Consider the following 22531-nt stretch of genomic DNA (forward strand, 5'->3'; position numbering starts at 1 on the left):
CTCTTTGACAATAAACTGGGTTGCTGTACCCACAAAAGATTTTTTTTAGTGGAAGTACTTTATGCTTGCAACATGTTTTTTTTTCTCTTTTTTTTTCTCTCCATGTTCTTGCAGATCACCAAGAGGCAGGAATCCCCCATTTCCAAACAACATGCAAGTGATCCGCGATCCGACGATTTCCCTGTTGCTGTTGTCATTCTGCAGAAAGCAACAACAACCCTTCTTCTTTTCAATGTGCTAATGCAAAGTGGTGCTTGTTTTGTTTCCCTTTCATGTTGGCAACACTCCAGAAAGTCATCTCAGGATTGATGGAATACATAAATTCACATTTAATTTCATTAGGCAATGAGCCAAAATCTGATAATTGAAAGTGGCTAATCAGAGAAGATAAACTTCACCCCACAAAAGACCTCGGAAGGATCTGTTTAATGTCTAAACGACCAATGGCTCTGGTTTCAGCCTGCTTCGGAAGGATGTGCCCTCTTTTCACAGCATATTACTGGAGAGTGAGGGAGGATACATTTTGTAGGTTGGAATGGCAGAAGGAAGTATGGGGTGGGATTCAAGGAATGAGTCTCATCAATGAAAGCCCTGTGCAAGAATTTTTGCTTCTGCAGTGGAGTCCCCACCCCCCTTCTTATCCTCCTGAGCACCCCCAAAAATTAGCTCGAGGGAAATCAGGAGAACCCCTGGAACAGTACAGGGGAATTATCAGTACATCTTGCTAGCCAAAATGCTTGCACTGAAGTTATAACCAGAACAGCGTATTGAATTCCTTTGCTGAGGGCTCCTCAATGAGCGAAAATATCCTGTCAAATTTATTGATTTAAGATGCTTATCAGCCACTTTGTATTTTAAAAATCTCAAAGTGTGGGGTAGAAAGTAATCAAAACCATGCAAAGATAATAAGATCGCACACATGTACCATGAAAGACGATTCTAAGAATTACACAATGATAAGAATGCACAGCACTCTGGAGATACACTCGGGTAAATAAGAATCGTAGAATCGTAGAACTGTACCAACTGGAGCCCCTCAGAGTGAAAGGAAGCAAGTCGGCCACTGCGAATTGGCTCCTGGGGTCCCTCTGGAAAAGGGGTGCGGTAAGAACGCTGAAGAGGAGCTGTTCAGAGATCCAGCGCCGAGGGCCTTCTGGCGGTTCCTTCATGGCGAGAAGTGAGGTTACAGGGAACCAGACAGAGGGCCTTCTTGGTAGTGGCGCCTGCCTGTGGAACGCCCTCCCATCAGATGTCAAGGAAATAAGCAGCTATCTTCTTTTTAAAAGACATCTGAAGGTTAGGGAAGTTTTTAATATTTACTGCTGTATTGTTTTTACCATTCAATTGGGAGCCGCCCAGAGTGGCTGGGGAAACTCAGCCAGATGGGCGGGGTATAAATAATAAAAATTATTATTATTATTATTATTATTATTATTATTATTATTATTATTATTATTATTATTATTATTATTTTCTGTAGGCTACAAAGCTAAGGAACAGTTTAGGAATAGTGAGAAGACAAGGTGCTTCCATTTCAGGAGAACGTTGTGCACATTCAATTACGTGCAATAGAACGTCAGGGAAATCACAGCTTAAGTCACTCTGAAAGGAGAGACCAGAGAACTCCAAATCGTTTGGGCAGAAAATGGTAGATCTAGCTCAGGCTTCCTCAAACTCAGCCCTCCAGATGGATGTTTTTGGCCTACAACTCCCATGATCCCTAGCTAGCAGGACCAGTGGTCAGGGATGATGGGAATTGTAGTCTCAAAACATCTGGAGGGCCGAGTTTGAGGAAGCCTGATCTAGCTGAAAGACAGAGATTTTTCTTTTCTTTTCCTTCCAGCTGGAACTCACCAGAACTCAGTTCTGGCATTTCTCAGGTGGTTTTCTGGCCAGTGTTTTTTTTGGGGGGGGGAGTGGGGGGGACTCATCATGCTATTTATTTATTTATTTATTTATTTATTTATTTATTGTGGGCCCAGTTGCAGGGACACGCAGAGAGAGAGAGAGAGAGAGAGAGAGAGAGAGAGAGAGAGAGAGTCATAGAATAGAATCATAGAATCATAGAGTTGGAAGAGACCACAAGGGCCATCGAGTCCAACCCCCTGCCAAGCAGGAAACACCATCAGAGCACTCCTGACATATGGTTGTCAAGCCTCTGCTTAAAGACCTCCAAAGAAGGAGACTCCACCACACTCCTTGGCAGCAAATTCCACTGTCCAACAGCTCTTACTGTCAGGAAGTTCTTCCTAATGTTTAGGTGGAATCTTCTTTCTTGTAGTTTGGATCCATTGCTCCGTGTCCGCTTCTCTGGAGCAGCAGAAAACAACCTTTCTCCCTCCTCTATATGACATCCTTTTATATATTGGAACATGGCTATCATATCAGAGAGAGAGAGAGAGCGCAGAGGCTAAATGTAAGATGTGATTAATAAACTCAACCAGATGATGATCTGGGTTAGAAATGGCCACAAATAGGTGAATTTCTGGCTCGGGCATTGGTTCCAGACCCTCCCAGACAAAAAAAAATTATTATTTAATTTTTAAAAGGTAAGGGAACTCAGTTCCTGCTGAAAAAGCAAACAAACAAAAAACCTGGTTCCGGCACCTCTCAGGTGGCTGCCATTGACATTCTAAGAGAACGAGGGAGTTGTTCACGGTGATTTCTGGCACCTCTTTTTCTGGAAAAATAGCACTGCTGAAAGACAATTGCAAGATCCTCGCAATGCCCCACCCCCAATTATAATTATTGTATAAGCTTAGAAGGGGGCTAGTTGTGAGGGGTGTGGCTGTCATGAATTTGCCTCTACACCACTGCTGCCAGGCTCTATTAGGCCCACGGGCCAAAGGTGCCCCTTGCCTGTGTTACAAGCATCCGGGGATAGGAGAGAAAGAAGACAAGGGCTGCCTTTCCCAGCAGCCATCTCTTCCGCTCATGCCAGCTTTCATCTGTGGGGACAAGACCTTCTATAAAGAAGGCGCAACCACACTGGGAGTGAGGGGAGGTATATTGAGCATTGCCAGGAAGATAGCATTTATGTAACGTTTTCTACTTAATGGTAGATTTGGATTAGTGGATTTGTGTAACAGGCAGGAAACTCTCCCTTCCCCCAGGCTCCCACTGCATTTTTTTTTCCTTTTATTGTACCATTGGGTTACCCTAGAAGTCGGGGAATTTCCGTACCTACACAGCCTCATTGAATATTAATGCCAGCACCACAACAATGGCGGCTAATAATGCAGTTTTTCGCTGCCATGTGAATTACCCATCAATATTAATGATGCCTTTGTTAACATTCAGCCGTCCCTCCACTCTGTCTCTCCGCCAAGATTTTGGGGGATCTGCCCGTGCCAGCGGTCCACATTTAGAGACGTCAAGCCAGACCAGGTAATCTCTTTTTGGAGAAATGCCTATTTCAATTAAAACATTGCCCATTGTGTTGATCATCTCCCTATTTTTCCCCTTTCCCTTCTCTGACCAGATGTTGCTTTAATCTGCTAACACGCCTCCTAAATTGTAATATACCAGAGGTCTGGCAATTTATTTCAAACCTATTACCGGAAAGAAAAAGGAAAGAAAGATGCAGACAGACAGCTCCAGACACAACTGTTGAAAGTCCTCATTCTTTTGAAAATCAGCCACAACGAGGAAGGAAATCATGCATTGGGCGAGAAAGAAAGACGAGTTACGCCCATCTATGCAAACTACCCATGCCGGAGATCTCTATGAGCAGGTTGGCTTTTGAATGCCATTCTTCTAGATAACAGGAAATTGGTTGAGGGCTTTGAACCTTCATCTGAAATGGAAATGCAATTGCCAGCAGCACAGCCTTATTAATAAAAGCAGAAAAGCATCATCGCTAATTATCGCAGGCATCATTTGCATTTTCTAAACATTTACATTATTTTAATCATACTGCGGAGCAGATGCTAGGGAGAGTTCCAACACAGTGTTTTGCAAAATTAGTATCCGCCATGAGTAAATAATAATAATTATAATTCGGGGCAAAGGGGGAGAGAAGAACATCTCAGATTAAAATAAAGCAGCAACAGCAGCAAAACCATAGAATGGTAGACTCTGCAAAGTATCAAAAGCTGGACCAACGCTGATAAACCTTGTTGCATATGCTTTATGAACCCATTCTTGTTGTGACCGGGAATCCGGCAAGATATCTGCAACAAATTGCCTCTGTCAAAAAGAGACAGAGAAGAAAAAAATGGAATTGATTTGCACTAATCTAATTTAGAGGAGGCCAGTATAAAATCGTAGTGGGGGCTTAATCACATCTGAATACAAACGGCACAAAACGACGGCTGCTAAGTAGCTGAGGCAATGTCCAGGCACATGAGGGGGGCTGGTGCGTCGGTGTTCTTGCCACCAAAGAGAAGGCAGTTCAATTCCCAACAGCGTTTGCTGGATTAAGACTTGAAATTGCCTGTTTAGGCATGAACAGCTGGATCCTGGTTAGTAGCCTAGCAAGAGGCTTCATTCTTTGCAACTGTGGCCGCTTAAAGGGGAAATGGCCAATTTCTTGCTCAGTTGGCATACACCATCCCTGGGTCTGATGCCCGTCAACAGACAGTTGTAGGAACCCAGTGATGGCTTAATGGTTTGCATGCTGAAAGTTGACCTGTATCATTCAAACGGAGGACCAATGGGTGGCCTTGCTTGAAGCAAGTTATATGGTCTCAGTTTCAGGACCATGGAGGTATGTTGGAGTGATATGTTCTGAAGAAGTGGGATCTGCAACAAAATGTTTCATTGTATTCCTGCATACTGATGGGTTTGATCCTGTCCATGGTTCCAGCCAGCCAGCCAGCCAGCCTATAAGGAGGCATGGCATTCCTCCTCTACAGATTCATGGCCAACACGTTGTGAGCCATGGTCTCAATTGTTCCCATTTTACAGATGAGTGCATGTTTATCCAGACTGAGAATCATAGACCCGTACAATTGTATATGTGCTGGGCCCGGGGGTAACCCGAGTAACGAGGTCCAGGTCCAGTCCCGAATCCAAGGGTTCCGCGAGGAGTCAGTCCGACAGGGCCAAGGCAGGACACAAGGCAGGAAACCAGGCAAGGTCAGGCACAGGATCACAGGCAGGTTCTGGCAAACAGCGACGTTGCTCTCGCAACCTGGGGCAGGGTCCAGCAGCCTTTCATCTCTGTCGGGGTAACGGCCGGTCCTGATCCCCCAGTGACTCACCTCCCTGTCTCGCCTGAAGGTGAGCACTCCTCCTATGAGTACTCAAGTCTCTCTTTCTCTCAGACCTCAGTCTCTGCAACTCGGGAGATGTCATAAGGGTTACTAGACCCAGAGGCCACCTCAGCCTCTCCTGACTCAACTGGTAGTGGAGTAGCTGTAAGTGATTGCCCAGCTGGAGGCAACGAGGTAATCCCCGCATCTGGAGCCAGGGCAGGCTCAGGCCCCTGACTCGGCCCAGCTGGTGTTTGTTGCAGGGGAACCTGTGCAGAGTGGGGCTCTTCAGAATCAGGCCCCAGACTAGGTTCAGATGCCGCCTGAGGCAAAGGATCTGGTGCGGACTGAGACTCCTCTGGCTCCAAGTCCGAGCCAGAGTCCCAGGCCATCACAGTATAGTTGGAAGGGACCTCAAGGCTCATCTAGTCCAACCCCTTGCAATGCAGGAATCTCAGCTAAAGCATCCACGACTGATGGCCGTCCAAGATTTGCTTAAAAACCTCCAAGGAGGTATAGTCCACAACTTCCCAAGGGAGACCATTCCACTGTTGAACAGCTCTTGGTGTCAGAAAGTTTCCCCTGATATTTAGTTGGAATCTGCTTTCTTCTAACTTGAAGTCATTGGTTTGAGTCCTCCCCTCCAGGGAAGGAGAAAACAGGCTTGTTCCCTCTTCCACATGACAGCCTTCAATATATATGAACAAGGCTACCATATCTCCTCCCTTGGAAGTCCTGGCTTTCAGCATCCTGCCTAGCAACCTGAATTTTGCTTCCAGGATCTCATAACTCCATTTGGTGCCAACATTCACCATGGCCACCGACTCTGCCAGGCTACCTAGGCAATGGGCAACACCTGCAACCTTCATGCCAGGCAGGCTGTTCGTTTGTTTAAATTTGCCAGTGCAGTTGGGCCAGGTTTGTCATTATACGCTCCAGCCATCTTGCCCTGGTGAGCAATCTGGCCATTGAATTCTGCACTGGTTTAGCCCCCTGGGAATGGGGAGTGAAGAACAGGTGTTGATTAAGTGGCAGGTGAGTACACTGTAGATCAGCTCCTTCAGGAAGTTGTCTTCCTTCCTCAGCTTTTAATTGTTTTTTCTTTGTTTGTTTGTTTGTTTGTTTTTACTTTACACAACACACTTTTAAAAGTGCAAGTCAGCTTGTTGCTTTCAGTTGTGCCTTGCACTCTAGCTTTGATAAACTAGACTAGTTTTTTGCTGGTTTTCAATTGATCTGAAAGCTAAAGCTGCATAATTGCATTACAAAAATTCAAAAAAGTGCAAATTTTGAAGGATGGTTGTGTTTCAGTTTGTATATTGCTTTTGAAAGTTTAAATTACGTAGGTTGGCCTTTAAGTGCAAACAGAATTGAATTTCTTATCTATCCCCAATGACAGCTTTGGTAACTAACTATGACTAGAAGCTTTCTTGTCTCAGAGAAAGCAGTGGACTGCCGGAAACATTAGAGCATTTTAATGCCTGTTTGGCTTTCTCACCTTCTCTCATTCTCACCCTTCTAATTGCCGGCCAAATTTCACAATCAACATTACCCCCAAACCAGTACCCACCAGCCACAATTATTATTCACAGCAGTCGTGCCGCCCAGATTTCAAAGGCTGGGAGATGCCCTCAATTTGCATCTTGCTTCATTTGTCATGAAATCTGTTTGCTGTCGGAAAGGCGTTTTGCCATCCTGTTCCATTAGTCATTCGGTTAAACAGCAAGATTTGCAATTAACACTTGTGGTAATTAGGCTTTGGTTTGGTTTGGTTTGGAACCAACCTCTGTCTTTTAATTAAAATCCCAGAAATTGACAAAAATTGATATGTTCTGCCGAGCCAAACGGGAGAGATGCCTTGGCTTTATCTCTCTTTTGTGGGACTTAACGCTTGCTGTTTATTGCTTGTGGCAGGAAGGATTGTGACTCCGCGGTCCAAAAGGAGCAGTTTTCAAGTGCAGATCGTCCTTACGACTTATTATTCCTGGGAATTTGTTACAAAAGCAAAACACTAGATGCAGCGGGAGGGTCCCAGTTGGAAACATGTGTCATCTGCAGAATGTCTCCGTGGGACTTTGTATTGCACCTTGTTTCATTACTTTGAGGGGGTGGGGAGGCTTCCTTCTTACACACCATCCCCGTGTTAATGAATCTGGTACATAAATATTCTGTCCACTGGCAAATGCACCATGACAGGTTTCCAATTACAAGGAAAAATATATATCTTGGAAGAATGAAACCCTTGTGTACTTAATGGCACAATACAATGATTACCAAGGCGGCTGGCACATCTGTGCACCCTGTTTATGCCCTTATCAAGTACACCCCAAAGCAGCGCATGTTAAAGATGGATAACTTCTTTTATCAGTGGGATAAATATACAGCTACATGCTTAAGAGGTCTCCGGTGTAGCATTTGGCTTTATCAGCGCAAGCGGAGCTTCCAAAAGGTGAGACTGCCAAGGCATAAATAACTGGAAACCATTTCTCCCCGCTTTGACTTCCAGGGTAAATGCTGCCTGTGTGTTATTAGTTTGGGAGATGAGCCCTTCTTAATAGCATGTAGGATGTGGTGAAGATGCCCCCAAATGATCCCAGCGAGTTTCTCCGGCAAAATCCAAAACTGCGTGCGTAATTGGCTTTAAGCGCATCTCCATATGCAGCCAGGCAATTTCCCAAGAGGCCAGCCATTCCAGACAGGGGAAGCTGATGGAAACAAGTAGAGGGGAGGGAATAGGGGAAACAGGCCTTTGATTCAGAGTCCCTGCTCCTCTGCCCTCGTGAGTTGCTTTTAGCCGGCCTTGGGATATCTCTAGTGCTCTGAATATTCTATGGCCCCCGTTAAGTCCAAAAACTAAATGAGCACAAAAGGGGGGGAAGAGTTAAGCAGTTGGCAAAGACCTTGTCCTCCATTCCTCATGAAGCCCAAACTCCCAGGTGATCAATGAATTAGCAAGGAAGAAGGGATCAAATTATCTCTACCTGGCTGTGCACAGACCCCAGGGCCCCACCTGGCCCCAGGTGAACCCGGCCCAGGCCAACCCAAGGCCCGCCTGCTCCACATCTGGCCCCAAATCTACTTGGGGTGGAGCTAGTGTTTAATAACCCTAATCAAACATTCATTCAGGAGTTCCTGTAGGGCACCTTTGAAGTTTGATATTAAAAAACAACAACCAAAGTCTGCAACTTTGCTTACTTTCTGCAAAAAAATATTTGCAATTCACAGGCACAGTTGCTTGCCCCTTCTGAGGGGATGAAGCCTGTCAAATTTCAGGACAATCGCTGCAGTGGTTCACTTGCAAGGGCAGGCTTTCCAGTTGCGGGGTGGGTAAAACAGGAATCATAGGGGCAAGGGGAACTGCAGAGGGATGAATATGGATGCAATAGGTTGTGGTGTGTGTGTGTGTGTGTGTGTGTGTGTGTGTGTGTGGCTCCTGCAACAGTTTCTCCGGTTTGCAAGAGGGCCCACAGATCCAAAAAAGTTGGTGATCCCTGTGCTTGCGGACCCAGCAGTCAGTAGCAGATGGAATAGTGGGGCTGCACTGCTCAGCTGCCCTCCATTTGAAAGTGAAATACCGGGGGACCACAAAAGAGGTATAAAGACGCTCTCAAGGCAAATCTTTAAAAATGCAGTATAAGCATGAAAAATTGGGGAACACTGGCCTGCGAGCGCTCCAGTTTGAGAACAGCCTTTACCAAAGGTGTTGTGGACTTTGAAGAAACATGAACTCAGGGTGAAAGGAGAAACGAACGAAGAGGAAGGCACGTTTGGCAAACCCTCTCTCTGACCATCTCCCAAACCTATGTCCCCACTGTGGAAGGACGTGCGGATCCAGAATTTGCCTCTACAGTCTCCTACGAACATACCATTAAAACTGTGTTAATAGAAGACAATCCTACTTGGCTACGAGTGATCGCCAAACTGAGGGGGGAAAAATAGATTTGGCTGCATTGCTGCTGCCTACCATGATGGAGGGGCAAATCATTGGTGAGGCTGTCACGGTGCAAACACACCGGCGGGATCACCAAATTGGTTCTGCCAGTGCATTTGCACAGCACTGAATTCCCCTCTGCCTGTCCCCTCCCTCTCTCAGTATGCAGAAGGGAGGGGCGGAGGTCAGGTGAGTGGTACAGACCCATTAGAGTCATCAGGGCTCCACTTACATTCTTCCAGTGCTGTGTAAGAGAACTTGGGGCAGAAATGCAGCAGTCAGAAAGGAAAAGGCCATTTCCAAATCAGCTTTCCTAAAAGTAAATTAAAACCGTCCTTGTTTTCGCTTTGCATTGTCACAGAAATGTAACTCAGAGCCTTTGCCAAGGGATTAAAGAATCTGCATGACATAAAGGAATAACAACACAGGCTAATCTGCGCATAGAGCAATGATTAAAGACCTTTCATACTCAATGGAGATGCATAAAAGGAGTCAAAGGATTTTTCCAGTTCTTGATGCCAATGGTTTTGCAGATGCACAAAGAGCGGGAGGGCTAGTGAGGAATGGAAGCCTTGCAGAAATTGAGTTCGCTGACTCATTTTCAAGTTGAGCCGAAATTCCTTTTCTCTTTCCACTACCCCCTCCCTTCCTCCCCCCACCCTCTTTTCAGTTTTGGATGAAACAGAGACCCAGATGGGAACAGAAAGAGAGAAATGTACGAAAATGGAAAAGTTGAATCCAGAAAGTAAAGTAACACATAAGAAATTGGAACAAATGAGGAACACATACATGCCTCCCTCCCAAAATCAGGACCAGCTGAAAATTTGAACAGCAGTAAAAGAGGGACAAATCTCTTGAGCTGAAATGCAAGGAAGACTCCACCAGTTCAGGGATAAAAAGTGATCAGGGAAGGAAAAGAAGAGTGTGTGCTTTGAATGAGATAGACAAAGACACAGCCTTCAAAGCACTAGTGTAAGAAGGAAATGTCCCCCCCCCCCATCAGTCATTAGAGCTATGAAAGGGATGAAAATGCAGAATGATAGATAAGGTGTCTGAAATGAGAATATAATAGAGAAGAAGGGAAGCTTGTGTATAGGTAGGAATGTGCAGAAATGTCATATTTTTCCTCAGATGATTTCCTTATAGGGAAATAAATGAGTTCAGGAATTATGAATCATAGGCCTTCAAGTATTCTAAGCCTAGAAACTGAAGGGGACTTATTATTCATCATGATACAGACATTATTTATAAAATGCCAGCTGCAAGTTCAGCACTATGTTAGGAAAAGAAAAATGAAATCAGGTGCCAGTTGGGTGGTCAACTTGAGATTTTTACAAATTAATGGCAGTGGGTGGAATCTGTGGTGGGACAGTTAAAGGAGCTAATGCAAGTTTTGCTGGTCAGGATTTGGAATCCACTGAGTTGTTCAGTCTTCATGGATTTGGGTGGATCAGATGGGAAAGTCTGGAAGGCCCATTGATAAAATGTGTAGTTTATCCAACTGCAACTGAATAGGGATATGAACTGATTGGTTGCCTGCAACCCTTCCAAATGGGCTCACAATCCATGATTATTTATTGTTTTATTATTTATTAAATTTGTTGGTTGTTCTATCTGTCCCATATGCCCTCCTTTTTTCTGAAAATGATTTTTATTTGATTTTACAAATTCATTCACATTCAAAATCACCAATAATAATATAAAATACACAAGATTTTTCTGAATCTCTAGACTTCCCTACACCCCCCGTGGGTTCTTTGGTTAATCTTTTCAACCTCATATTACAAGTCCTCCTAATTTTTCAGTCCTCCATTATACCCAAAGTCTATGTAACATTACAAGAGTTATTTAAGACCTGCCAAAGAGTTCAAATGTTTACAGTGGTCTGTCGGATATAATATGAATTTCTCCCATTCTTTGTTAAAGTTTTGAAGGGGGAAAAATCAGAAGCCTTTTTGTTAGGAATTCTAGGTGCAGAGATACTGAAGGAACAGGAAAGACTGTTTATGTATGCAACAACAGCTGCAAGGATACCGCTTGCCCAGAGTTGGAAAGACAACAAGGTCCCTAGCAGAGTGGACTGGCCAAGTAAGCTATTGGACTATGCAGAGATGGCAAGAATGACTGTGAAAATCAGAAACCGGGTCGTTCTATCTTTCCCAAGGCAACCCAAAGTGAGTTACTTACAATCCAGAAACCCAACCGTGATGATGATGATGAAAAATAATACCAATAAATGATAATAATGGGCCACATTCCACTAATTGTTTGCATCAGCAGATGCCAACACAATGATTCCTGCTAGCCTAATGAGGCTTTCCCCCATTTTGCCCCTTGCATATTTCCTGTGCTGTCCCAAAATCAGATCTGTAGGGTTGGGAGAACTGCAGAACAACATGGGTGGGGAAGAGAGGGGGGAGATTCTTTATTTTTCTTTTTTTAAATAAGTGGGTGGTGCTGTGGGTTAAACCACAGAGCCTAGGACTTGCCAATCAGAAGGTCGGCAGTTCAAATCCCCAGAACGGCATGAGCGCCCATTGCTCGGCCCCTGCTCCTGCCAACCTAGCAGTTTGAAAGCACCTCAAAGTGCAAGTAGATAAATAGGTACCGCTCCGGCGGGAAGGTAAACGGCGTTTCCGTGTGCTGCTCTGGTTCGCCAGAAGCGGCATAGTCATGCTGGCCACATGACCCAGAAGCTGTATGCCGGCTCCCTTGGCCAGTAAAGCAAGATGAGCGCCGCAACCCAGAGTCGTCCGCGACTGAACCTAATGGTCAGGGGTCCCTTTACGTTTACTATTGTATTTTACAATTTTATATTCAACACAATCATCATGAACACAATCAAAAAATTCATAAATCCAAATCTTTCCCCACCCACCCCCTCCCTTGACTTCTCCCAACCTCCTCTTCTGGTTCTTCAAATATTTGCTACTTCTGCTTGCTCTATTTGCCTTAATTTTCAAATCTTTCAACTAAATATTCTTGTATATTTTTCATTTTTATACTGTATCTTTCCCAATTGCATCTTAAATTTTGTCCCCCCCCCAAATTATTGCTCTTTGCCTTTTCCCCATAATTGTAAGTGCTTACTCAAACCCTGCTAGTGAGTCCACTTCTTTGCAGTATTTCTCTAAATACTTCATGAACTGTTCCCATTCTTTTTTAGTCTTTATTGTCCTTGTCTCAGAGAGAGAGAGAGAGAGAGAGAGAGAGAGAGAGAGAGGAGATTCTGTCAGAAAAGCAGAAATAGTTGTGTTAAGTTGTGGGTGAACATATCAGACGACACAGCGATTCTTCAAACAGCTCTTGTTTATTCACAGGCCAGGACTGAACTGAAGGGTTCAGTCAGCCTGCTTATATAGAGCTCCAGTACAACGTAACTGTAACAATTTTCTAAAACTATCCAATCACTGAACGTCACTTTCGATCCCTTATTTGCATAACTAGCTACAGTATCCCCCTGCTGGCCCAGGGTGAGAACTTCAGTACATAACAAGTTGTGCTGGCAGAATGATCTCTATAGTGCTACTTTGAATACAACCCAATGAATTTCAAATACAGCACCCACTGATCCATCACCAGGAAGGAGGAAATGCACCTATCATGAAAGAGGGTGCAGTTTTCAATGACATTTGTCTGTGCTGACTTATATTATACTGCAGATATACATTTTGAAACAATAAATAGTAACCCAATCCACCATGGTGGGAGAGATTGCAACCTATGGACTTGTGGGCCTGCTCCGCCTGCTATGTGGTGATCATAGAACAGGCATAGGCAACCTCCGGCCCTCCAGATGTTTGGGACTACAACTCCCATCATCCCTAGCTAACAGGACCAGTGGTCAAGGATGATGGGAATTGTAGTCCCAAACATCTGGAGGGCTGGAGTTTGCCTATGCCTGTCATAGAATTGTAGAGCCGGAAGATACACCAAGGGTCTTCTAGTCCAACCCCTTGAGAAGCAGGAATCTCAACTAAAGCATCCATGACAGATGGCCATCCAACCTCTGCTTAATAACCTCCAAGGAAGGCAAGTCAACCACCTTCCAAGGGAGGCCATTCCACTGTTGAACAGCTCACACTGTCAGAAAGTTCTTCCTGATGCTTAGTCGGAATCTCCTTTCTTGTGACTTGAATCAATTGGTTCAAGTCCTACGTTCCAGAGCAGGAGGAAACCAAGTTCAAGGTCCCTCATCTCCTGTTCATTCACCAGCCTCCCTGTCGCATCTCCCCTCCCTCTCTCCACTCTAGGAAGCATCAGCTGCCAGGAATCTATGGTAATAGCTCTGCCCTGCCTCCTTCTTCTTCTTCTTCTTCTCCTCCTCCTCCTCCTCCTTCTCCTTCTCCTTCTCCTTCTCCTTCTCCTTCTCCTTCTCCTTCTTCTTCTTCTTCTTCTTCTCCTCCTCCTCCTCCTTCTCCTTCTCCTTCTCCTTCTGCGATCACTCGTAGCCGAGTAAGATTGTTCCTATGATATATATACACACGTATACTTTTCTTTAATGTAAGTCACTTGGTGACCTTTCGGTGACAAGCAACTAACAAGTTTAAGAAATAATAAATGTAAATAAATACATCCATAGCCATTCCATAGCTGTGGAGAGATTTGCGCCAGGGGCTTCCCAGCTCCCAACTCATTCTGTAGATGAGAACAAATTATATTTCCCTGTGTTGGTGCCATAATTTTGACCCACTGAATAGTCTCCCAGCTGGGCAAATGCCCAGTCAGATAGGTGCTTAACAAGTTTCTGCTTGATGAGCCTCATTGACTTGAGTGGATCTCTGATGTTGGGCAAGTTTGTGCATAAACGCTCATGTTGTTTAGTCGTTTAGTCATGTCCGACTCTTCGTGACCCCATGGACCAGAGCACGCCAGGCACTCCTGTCTTCCACTGCCTCCCGCAGTTTGGTCAAACTCATGCTGGTAGCTTCGAGAACACTATCCAACCATCTCGTCCTCTGTCGTCCCCTTCTCCTCCGACCTGAGGGGCTCATCTTCCAGCGTCATGACTTTTATATGCCTGTTGTCTTTGTCCATGGAGTTTTCTTGGCAGGGGTACTGGAGTGGCTTGCTGGTTCCTCCTCCAGGTGGATCACGTTTGGTCAAAACTCTGCACTATGACCTGTTCATCTTGGATGCCCTGCTCAGCATAGTTCATAGCTTCTCTGAGTTATTCAAGCCCCTTCACCACGGCAAGGCAGTGATCCATGAAGGGATCATAAACGCTCATAGCCTCAAATATCTTTGTTTGCACTGGGACAGTAGCTTTGCGGCTCAGACACCCCCCTCATCCTCTTTCTGACAGATCACCAGGCAAGATGGAGCTGTGGTGTAACATGTCATCGCAGCTCAGAGTCCTGCCGGATGAGCTGCGGCGAGAATTAGAACCTTCTGATCATCCTGACAACAGTTCTGTCGCTCTCCTTTTGTTCCTGCTGTTGTTCTCGATGGCAGGTAGAAAACGAGCAATTAAAAGGATCTTATGTCTCGCTGTCATCATGTCAAACCCTTTCTTCCTCGCTCCTTTAAAGGCGAACCCTCCCCATCCCGCCCCAACACTTTGCCATCCCCCCCATTTAAGGGAGAGAAAATAATTTCCATTTTGGTTAGACGGGCTGGAGATATTTAGACAGCAGGAACGAATGAGTCTTCTTTTGAGTCAAGAAGTTCCTTTAACAACGAGAAGTTAGCATAAATTAAGCCTCATCTGATGGCCAGATCGGCTCATTTCAATTCCGCAAGAAGTTTCACACATCACACATTAAACTGTGATTTTATTATTATTATAAAAAAGAACATTAAATAGGTACACTTATTTTGCTATGTACCTTTGCTATGGACCTTCCTCTAAAATATGCACCTGGCATTCACTTTGCTTCTTTATGATACCCCTTCCATAAAATATGCAGCTTTGCCACAAGATTCACTGGGCAATCCGCAACCTGTGTTCTGATCTCCTTGTAAACCCAAGTTCTGCAAATGAAGTGTGTTTGCTTTAAAGCATGGACTGAACAAAATTACTCAGGCCTGTGCATGGATAATTTCCCCCCCAGCTTTTTACCTACAGGACTTCCCTTGAGGGGGAAAAGGAAATTATTTTGATTAATGTCTCTCTCTCTCTCTCTCTCTCTCTCTCTCTCTCTCTCTCTCTCACACACACACACACACACACACACACACACTCCTCCTCTACTCTTGAATATACTAATTTGTCAATAGCTTGCAACATCAAAGAAAGTAAAGAAAAAAATGTGCAAGTCTACCCACATTCTCAAATCAAACCTGCCAATCTTCTCTGTGTGCTTGGATTCTCCATGGATGCTTGGTTTCTGCCTGCAATTTCCAGTTTAAAAAGGGAATGAGGAATTGAAATCTTTCCCTTTGCTTGAGGAATGACATTTTCCGAGCATGCTATCAGGCGACATCTCATTTTCTCGACATTAGTCAGAATCAGACAAGGCTCTGTCTTGTTTAGCAACACTGATCAGCCTGCCTGAGCTGCTCATTTAGACAATATCTGAATTACATGGCAGGGACAGCTCCAAAGAGTAGAATTCCTGCTTTGCACACAGAGCTCAAGGAAGGCAGAGGCAACAGGAGAGGAGATGCACTCATGGTGGTTGGCTTCCCATAGCATCTGGCTAGCTGCTGCAAAAACAGAATTGGGGAGGTCCTTAGCTCAGTCACATAGCTCAGTCACTTTGCATGCAAAACTCACCTGGTCCAGCTCCAGTCAGTGGAGAGGTTGCTGGCATGTTGCTAAAGCTGGACTAGATAGGCCTTCGATCTACTGAGCTCCTTCTTTTGTTGTTGTTTAGTCGTTTAGTCGTGTCCGACTCTTTGTGACCCCATGGACCAGAGCATGCCAGGCACTCCTGTCTTCCACTGCCTCCCGCAGTTTGGTCAGACTCATGCTGGTAGCTTCGAGAACACTGTCCAACCATATCACCCTCTGTTGTCCCCTTCTCCTTGTGCTCTTCATCTTTCCCAGCATCAGGGTCTTTTCCAGGGAGTCTTCTCTTCTCATGAGGTGGCCAAAGTATTGGAGTGTCAGCTTCACGATCTGTCCTTCCAGTGAGCACTCAGGGCTGATTTCTTTAAGAATGGAGAGGTTTGATCTTCTTGCAGTCCATGGGACTCTCAAGAGTCTCCTCCAGCACCATAATTCAAAAGCATCAATTACCATTATTAATCCTCTATTAATGTCTGAAAAATCCCAAGGCCACCTGAAATTCAGTTGCCAGGACTACATCATTGCAAACAAGGAGCAAAATAGACTTTTTTACGTTAGAATTTAACACGCTGCAAATAAATCTACTCCAATGAAAACACTCCTGCTCAGGATATCTTCCCCTTCTTGTATCACCGTTATTTATGGGATACGTGTTGTTTTTTCAAAGTCACGATTTTTACTTGATCCATTTCGATGCACCATGTGGTCAATCGACATGTTCAAGAGCAACTGCGCAAAAGTACGTCTTTTGCACCTGCCCACGATAATCAAAAGCCCTGCCTGTTAATTCTCCGCAATCTAAGCACATCACATCTCTGCACTCCTTCTCTGCACAGCTGCTTCAGAGAATCAGTTCGGTCTTGTGGTGGAAGCCCTACTCCTCTCTGCCTACATTCCCATTTTCAAAGAGTCTTTGTTACCTAAAAGAAGACTAGCAAAGGGGTTACCCTAGCACAGGCCCGGCTAGTAAAAGGTAAAGGGACCCCTGACCATTACCGGTAGGTCCAGTCTTGGCCGACTCTGGGGTTGCGGCACTCATCTCACTTTATTGGCCGAGGGAGCCAGCGAACACCTTCTGGGTCATGTGGCCAGCATGACTAAGCCGCTTCTGGCGAACCAGAGCAGCGCACGGAAATGCCGTTTACCTTCCCGCCAGAGCGGTACCTATTTATCTACTTTCACTTTGACATGCTTTCGAACTGCTAGGTGGGCAGGAGCAGGGACTAAGCAACGGGAGCTCACCCTGTCGCGGGGATTCGAACCGCCAACCTTCTAATCGGCAAATCCTGTGGTTTAATCCACAGCACCACCCGCGTCTCTGCCCGGCCTGTAGAGGGGAATAAAAACCAGCTCTCGTAATCATGTAAAATCAGTTTGTACAGTGATGGAATCGGTGCTATTTTTCTAGAAAAAAGAGGTGCCGGAACTCACCATGAATGTCTCCCAATGGCGTCCACCAACTGAGTTCCAGCTGGAAAAAAGCCGTGGATGGAATCTAGTTCCTTTCAGCAACATGCTTCACAGATATTGTAAAAACAGTTGCTGGAAACCACAGGATCTGTGCTGAGGTCCTGTTTGTGGGTTTCCAGTGATGTCCAGGAAATTTCAGATGTTGGCACCCCTAGCGTCATTGGCAGAGGAAGAGGAGTGCAGGGGGAGTGCACCGCCCCCAGCAGTGCAATCCTGGTGGGGTGCCATCACGGCTGCCCCCCCCCCCCCACGCTGGGCACCACGCCCCGCAGGCGGCACACCATGTCCCCAAGATGCACGCCAGCCCCGCTCCGCCTGCTCTCCACCTCCCAGTGCCGGAGCATGAAACTCCGCCACTGCCTAGTCTATCTGTCTATTGTTGTTGCTTTTTAGTTGTTTAGTCATGTCCGACTCTTCGTGACCCCATGGACCAGAGCACGCCAGGCACTTCTGTCTTCCACTGCCTCCCGCAGTCTGCTCAAACTCATGCTGGTAGCTTCGCAAACACTATCCAGCCATCTCGTCCTCTGTCGTTCCCTTCTCCTTGTGCCCTCCATCTTTCCCAAAATCAGGGTCTTTTCCAGGGAGTCTTCTCTTCTCATGAGGTGGCCAAAGTATTGGAGCCTCAGCTTCAGGATCTGTCCTTACAGTGAGCACTCAGGGCTGATTTCCTTCAGAATGGATAGGTTTCATCTTCTTGCAGTCCATGGTACTCTCAAGAGTCTCCTCCAGCACCAGAATTCAAAAGCATCAATTTTTCGGCAATTAGCCTTCTTTATGGTCCAGCTTTCACTTCCATATCTGTCTATATCTATCATCTATCTATCTATGTATCTATCATTTGCGCTTCCTTGACAACCGCAGAACATCACCTGGTGACAGCAAGCCACAGCTTGGAACCACAACACAGCCTATTGTATTTTTATATTTTGTTGGAAATAAAGGACTTCCTTCTTCCAGGTTATTCCCCCACTGAGCAACACAGTCTTCATCGTCTCCAGTGTGGGATAAGATGTGAACCTACAGCTACCCTTAAAAATTCACACTTGTCTGGATTTTGTGATGTTGTTGTTTAGTTGTGTCCAACTCTTCGTGACCCCATGGACCAGAGCACGCCAGGCACTTCTGTCTTCCACTGCCTCCCGCAGTTTGGTCAAACTCATGCTGGTAGCTTCGAGAACACTATCCAACCATCTCGTCCTCTGTCGTTCCCTTCTCCTTGTGCCCTCCATCTTTCCCAACATCAGGGTCTTTTCCAGGGAGTCTTCTCTTCTCCTGAGGTGGCCAAAGTATTGGAGCCTCAGCTTCAGGATCTGTCCTTCCAGTGAGAACTCAGGGCTGATTTCCTTCAGAATGGAGAGGTTGGATCTTCTTGCAGTCCATGGGACTCTCAAGAGTCTCCTCCAGCACCAGAATTCAAAAGCATCAATTCTTCGGCAATCAGCCTTCTTTATGTTCCAGCTTTCACTTCCATATCTGTCTATATCTATCATCTATCTATCTATCATCTATCTATCTATCTATCTATCTATCTATCTATCTATCTATCATCTATCTATCTATCATCTATCTATCTATCTATCATCTATCTATCTATCTATCTATCTATCTATCTATCTATCATCTATCTATCATCTATCTATCTATCATCTATCTATCTATCTATCTATTTATCTATCTATCTATCTATCTATCTATCTATCTATCTATCATTTGCGCTTCCTTGACAACCACAGAACATCACCTGGTGACAGCAAGCCACAGCTTGGAACCACAACACAGCCTATTGTATTTTTATATTTTGTTGGAAGCCGCCCAGAGTGGCTAGGGAAACCCAGCCAGATGGGCAGGCTATAAATAATTTATTATTATTATTATTATTATTATTATTATTATTATTATTATTTTAAAAATAAACAACCACAACAATCCTCAACCAATTATGCTAGGCCCCCAGATTTTCCTGGAACGAGAGCACTCAGTCCAGCACATTTAATTCACCGTAAAAGTCATTCCCCATCTGACATCTCAACACTTCTGTATTTTCCTATTTGTGCTTAAATTATCCAAAGCTAGAAATGAATTTATCCACCCCTCAGCCATGGTCTCCTAAAAGCTAAAACAATGAATCCACATAAAAATGACATTTTGACAATCTCTGTTGCAACCCTCAGTCGCTTGAATTTTGTTCTGTATTTGACATGGGACTTACTGCTTCCTGACAGAGGCTTTTTTTCAACCATTGATCACCATCCTTTTTCTCTTACATCTTTGCTCTGCTCTTTTACTTCAGGCGTGTCACTTTGCTGACCCTGCTGGAACAGCATCGAAGTTCAACCACAACAGCTTTCTGATGTTCCCTTCTCGCTTTTCCTCTCCGCCAACCTCCTGTGGCGCAGTAAATCTGATCATAATTTTACACTTGCATTGATTTTGCTGTTGTCATCATCGTAGTCACTTGTGGAAGTTGCAGACCCCGTGGTTGAAGTCTGAGAGTTTAAGGTGTTCATCAGGACTTGGTGTTTTCATGAGTCTTCTTAAATATATATATATATATATATATATATATATATGTGCTTTCGTAGATTTTCACGGGTACAGGAATGCAGGTTTTGGTGTCCTCGGGTGTCTTCCCGTGTAAAAGTTGGGGTGTCTAGGCGACGTTTCGACGAGGTCTCACTCGTCATCTTCAGGCTGGTGCTTTCGGCTTCTTGTTACTGGAACAAGAAGCCGAAAGCACCAGCCTGAAGATGACGAGTGAGACCTCGTCGAAACGTCGCCTAGACACCCCAACTTTTACACGGGAAGACACCCGAGGACACCAAAACCTGCATATATATATATATATATATATATATATATATATATAGTGTGTGCAGTTTCTACAAACTAGTATCATCAGAGTCACAAAGGAGAATGTGGTTTAGCCTGCATTTGAATCTGACCTACAATTAATTTGGATGAATGAGGAATTCTCCCATTGTCAATGTCAGGGCTGCCCGAGGTCCCAGCTCACAAGAGACCAACGCCAAGTCCAGTTTATTTACAAAGATGTTTATTGCAGTACATTGTACGCTCCACAGCCGAGGCGCGCAGCCCCACGTCTGTTACGCTTAGACCGCTGAAGTCCCCTCTGAGTCAGTCCCTCCTCTGCACCAGTTTAAGAGGGCTGTGCTGCTCCACCTCTTCCTTTCTTTCCTTTTCCGCAGGGTCTTCCTGCCCCCTGGTGTTGCGCCCCTCCTGGATTCCCCAGACGCGGAATCCCCAGACTGCTCTGCCCCCCTCCTGCGTGCTTTGGGACCTGGCTCCTCCTCCAGGCTCCCTGTACTTCCGCGCGCCTCCACATTTGAACTTGGCGCGCGTTCGCAGCCTCTAACCTTCCTCTTGACAGTTACACTACTGCCTGCACTACTCCCCTCCCCTTCCGGGAGGATGTCTTGCTCCGATCTCCCCTCCCTCTCTGCTTTCGGACTTGCTTCTCCTGTCACTGTGGAATCTCCACCCCCTTCACTGCGCTCTGGCGTGGAAGCCGGTCCCGACTCCCAGCTCCCACTTTGGGTTCCCCTGCTGGTCCCCTGCTCCTGACGGGTCCCCCCTGTGACTCCCCTTGACCTGACCACAGGTGCCCCCCTCTGGGAATCCTCCGAATCACTTGAAAGGCTCATGGAATCCCTCAACTCATTGTCATCCTCTTCCTTGCTGCCCTGGGATTCTTCCCCCTCGCTCTCCGTCTCCTCCCTCACCTGTGCCTCTGTCCCTGAACCCCTGACAGTCAATATTTAAGTTTGGCCTTAATCCACATCTTAAAAGCACATACCCTTTTCTAGTTGCCAAGGGATCTGGGATTTCAACTGGGAACCACATCTAGAAACTAGCCTGGGAAGCTACTGTAGAGAAGGTGCAATTATACCTTACAAACACTGAAGAGTATATTGAATGTTGTGTTGTTAAGGACTGGAAGCTGGAAGCTGGAATTCAGGCAGGGTTCCCTTCCAGTCTTACCTGGAAATGCCAGGAATAGAAACTGGAACAAAATAGATGCTCTCCTACTGAGCTGTGGCCCTCCAGTTACAAAGCTCTGGCAGATCCAAGGCAAAAACACACACTGCTGTGTGCAAAATTTACAAAACACTGATCCCTTCGCCTCTTGCCTTTTAAGCTTTGCTGACTCCTGACTCCTCCAGATGACAAGAACGACTGCCAGCATATAACACCTTGCTTGTGGGATTTGCACGGGGGCAGCCATTCTGCTAAGAGGCTAAGTTCAAGGGGGTGTGGTACTAACAATGCTCAGGTCCAGCTCAGGTCCAAGATACTAGAAACAACACCTTAATCCCTTATATAGCGAGCAGGTCACTGCAGTCTGTAGTAGAGTTCTTCTAAGGTTTCCAAAGAGATCAGATGTCCAACCACCTGTCTCCTTGATCCTTGCCCATCCTGGCTCATAAAAGTGAGCTGGGAAGGGCTGGGCGATGGGCTCTGCGGGGTGGTGAATGCTTCCCTCCATGAGGGAGTCTTCCCAGACCCGCTGAAAGAGGCGGTTATTAAACTGCTTCTTAAAAAAAACATATTTAGGCACGGCCAATATGGCCAACTATTGCCCAGTCTCAAATCTTCCATTCTTGGGCAAGGTGATTGAGCGTGTGGTTGCTGAACAACTCCAGGCATGCCTGGAGGAAACGGACCATTCAGATCCCTTCTAATTGGGATTCAGGCCTCATCATGTGCCTTGGTCACACTGGTCGATGATCTCCAGCAGGCTAGGGACAAAGGTGAAAGCTGTTTCCTAGTTCTGCTGGATCTATCAGCAGCCTTTTATACCATCAACCATGACATCCTTCTGGACCTTTAGAGGAGCAGGGAGCTGGGGGCACTGCTATGCAGTGGTTCTGCTCCTTCCTCTTGGGCTGTGTCCAGAAAGTGGTGTTGGGGGATGAGTGTTCAGATCCCTGGGCTCTCACTTCAGATGTCTTCTAAAAGTCAGATAGTTGTTTATTTATTTGACATCTGATGGGAGGGCGTTCCACAGGGTGAGCACCACTACCAAGAAGGGCCTCTTTCTGGTTCCCTGTAACCTCACTTCTCACAGTGAGGGAACCACCAGAAGGCCCTTGACGCTGGATCTAAGTGTGTGGGTGGAACAATGGGAGTGGAGACGCTCCTTCAGATATACTGGACCAAGGCCGTTTAGGGCTTTAAAGT

The sequence above is a fragment of the Podarcis muralis genome, chromosome 1 (assembly GCF_964188315.1).
Source record: "Podarcis muralis chromosome 1, rPodMur119.hap1.1, whole genome shotgun sequence".
In the NCBI taxonomy this organism is placed as follows: Eukaryota; Metazoa; Chordata; class Lepidosauria; order Squamata; family Lacertidae; genus Podarcis; species Podarcis muralis.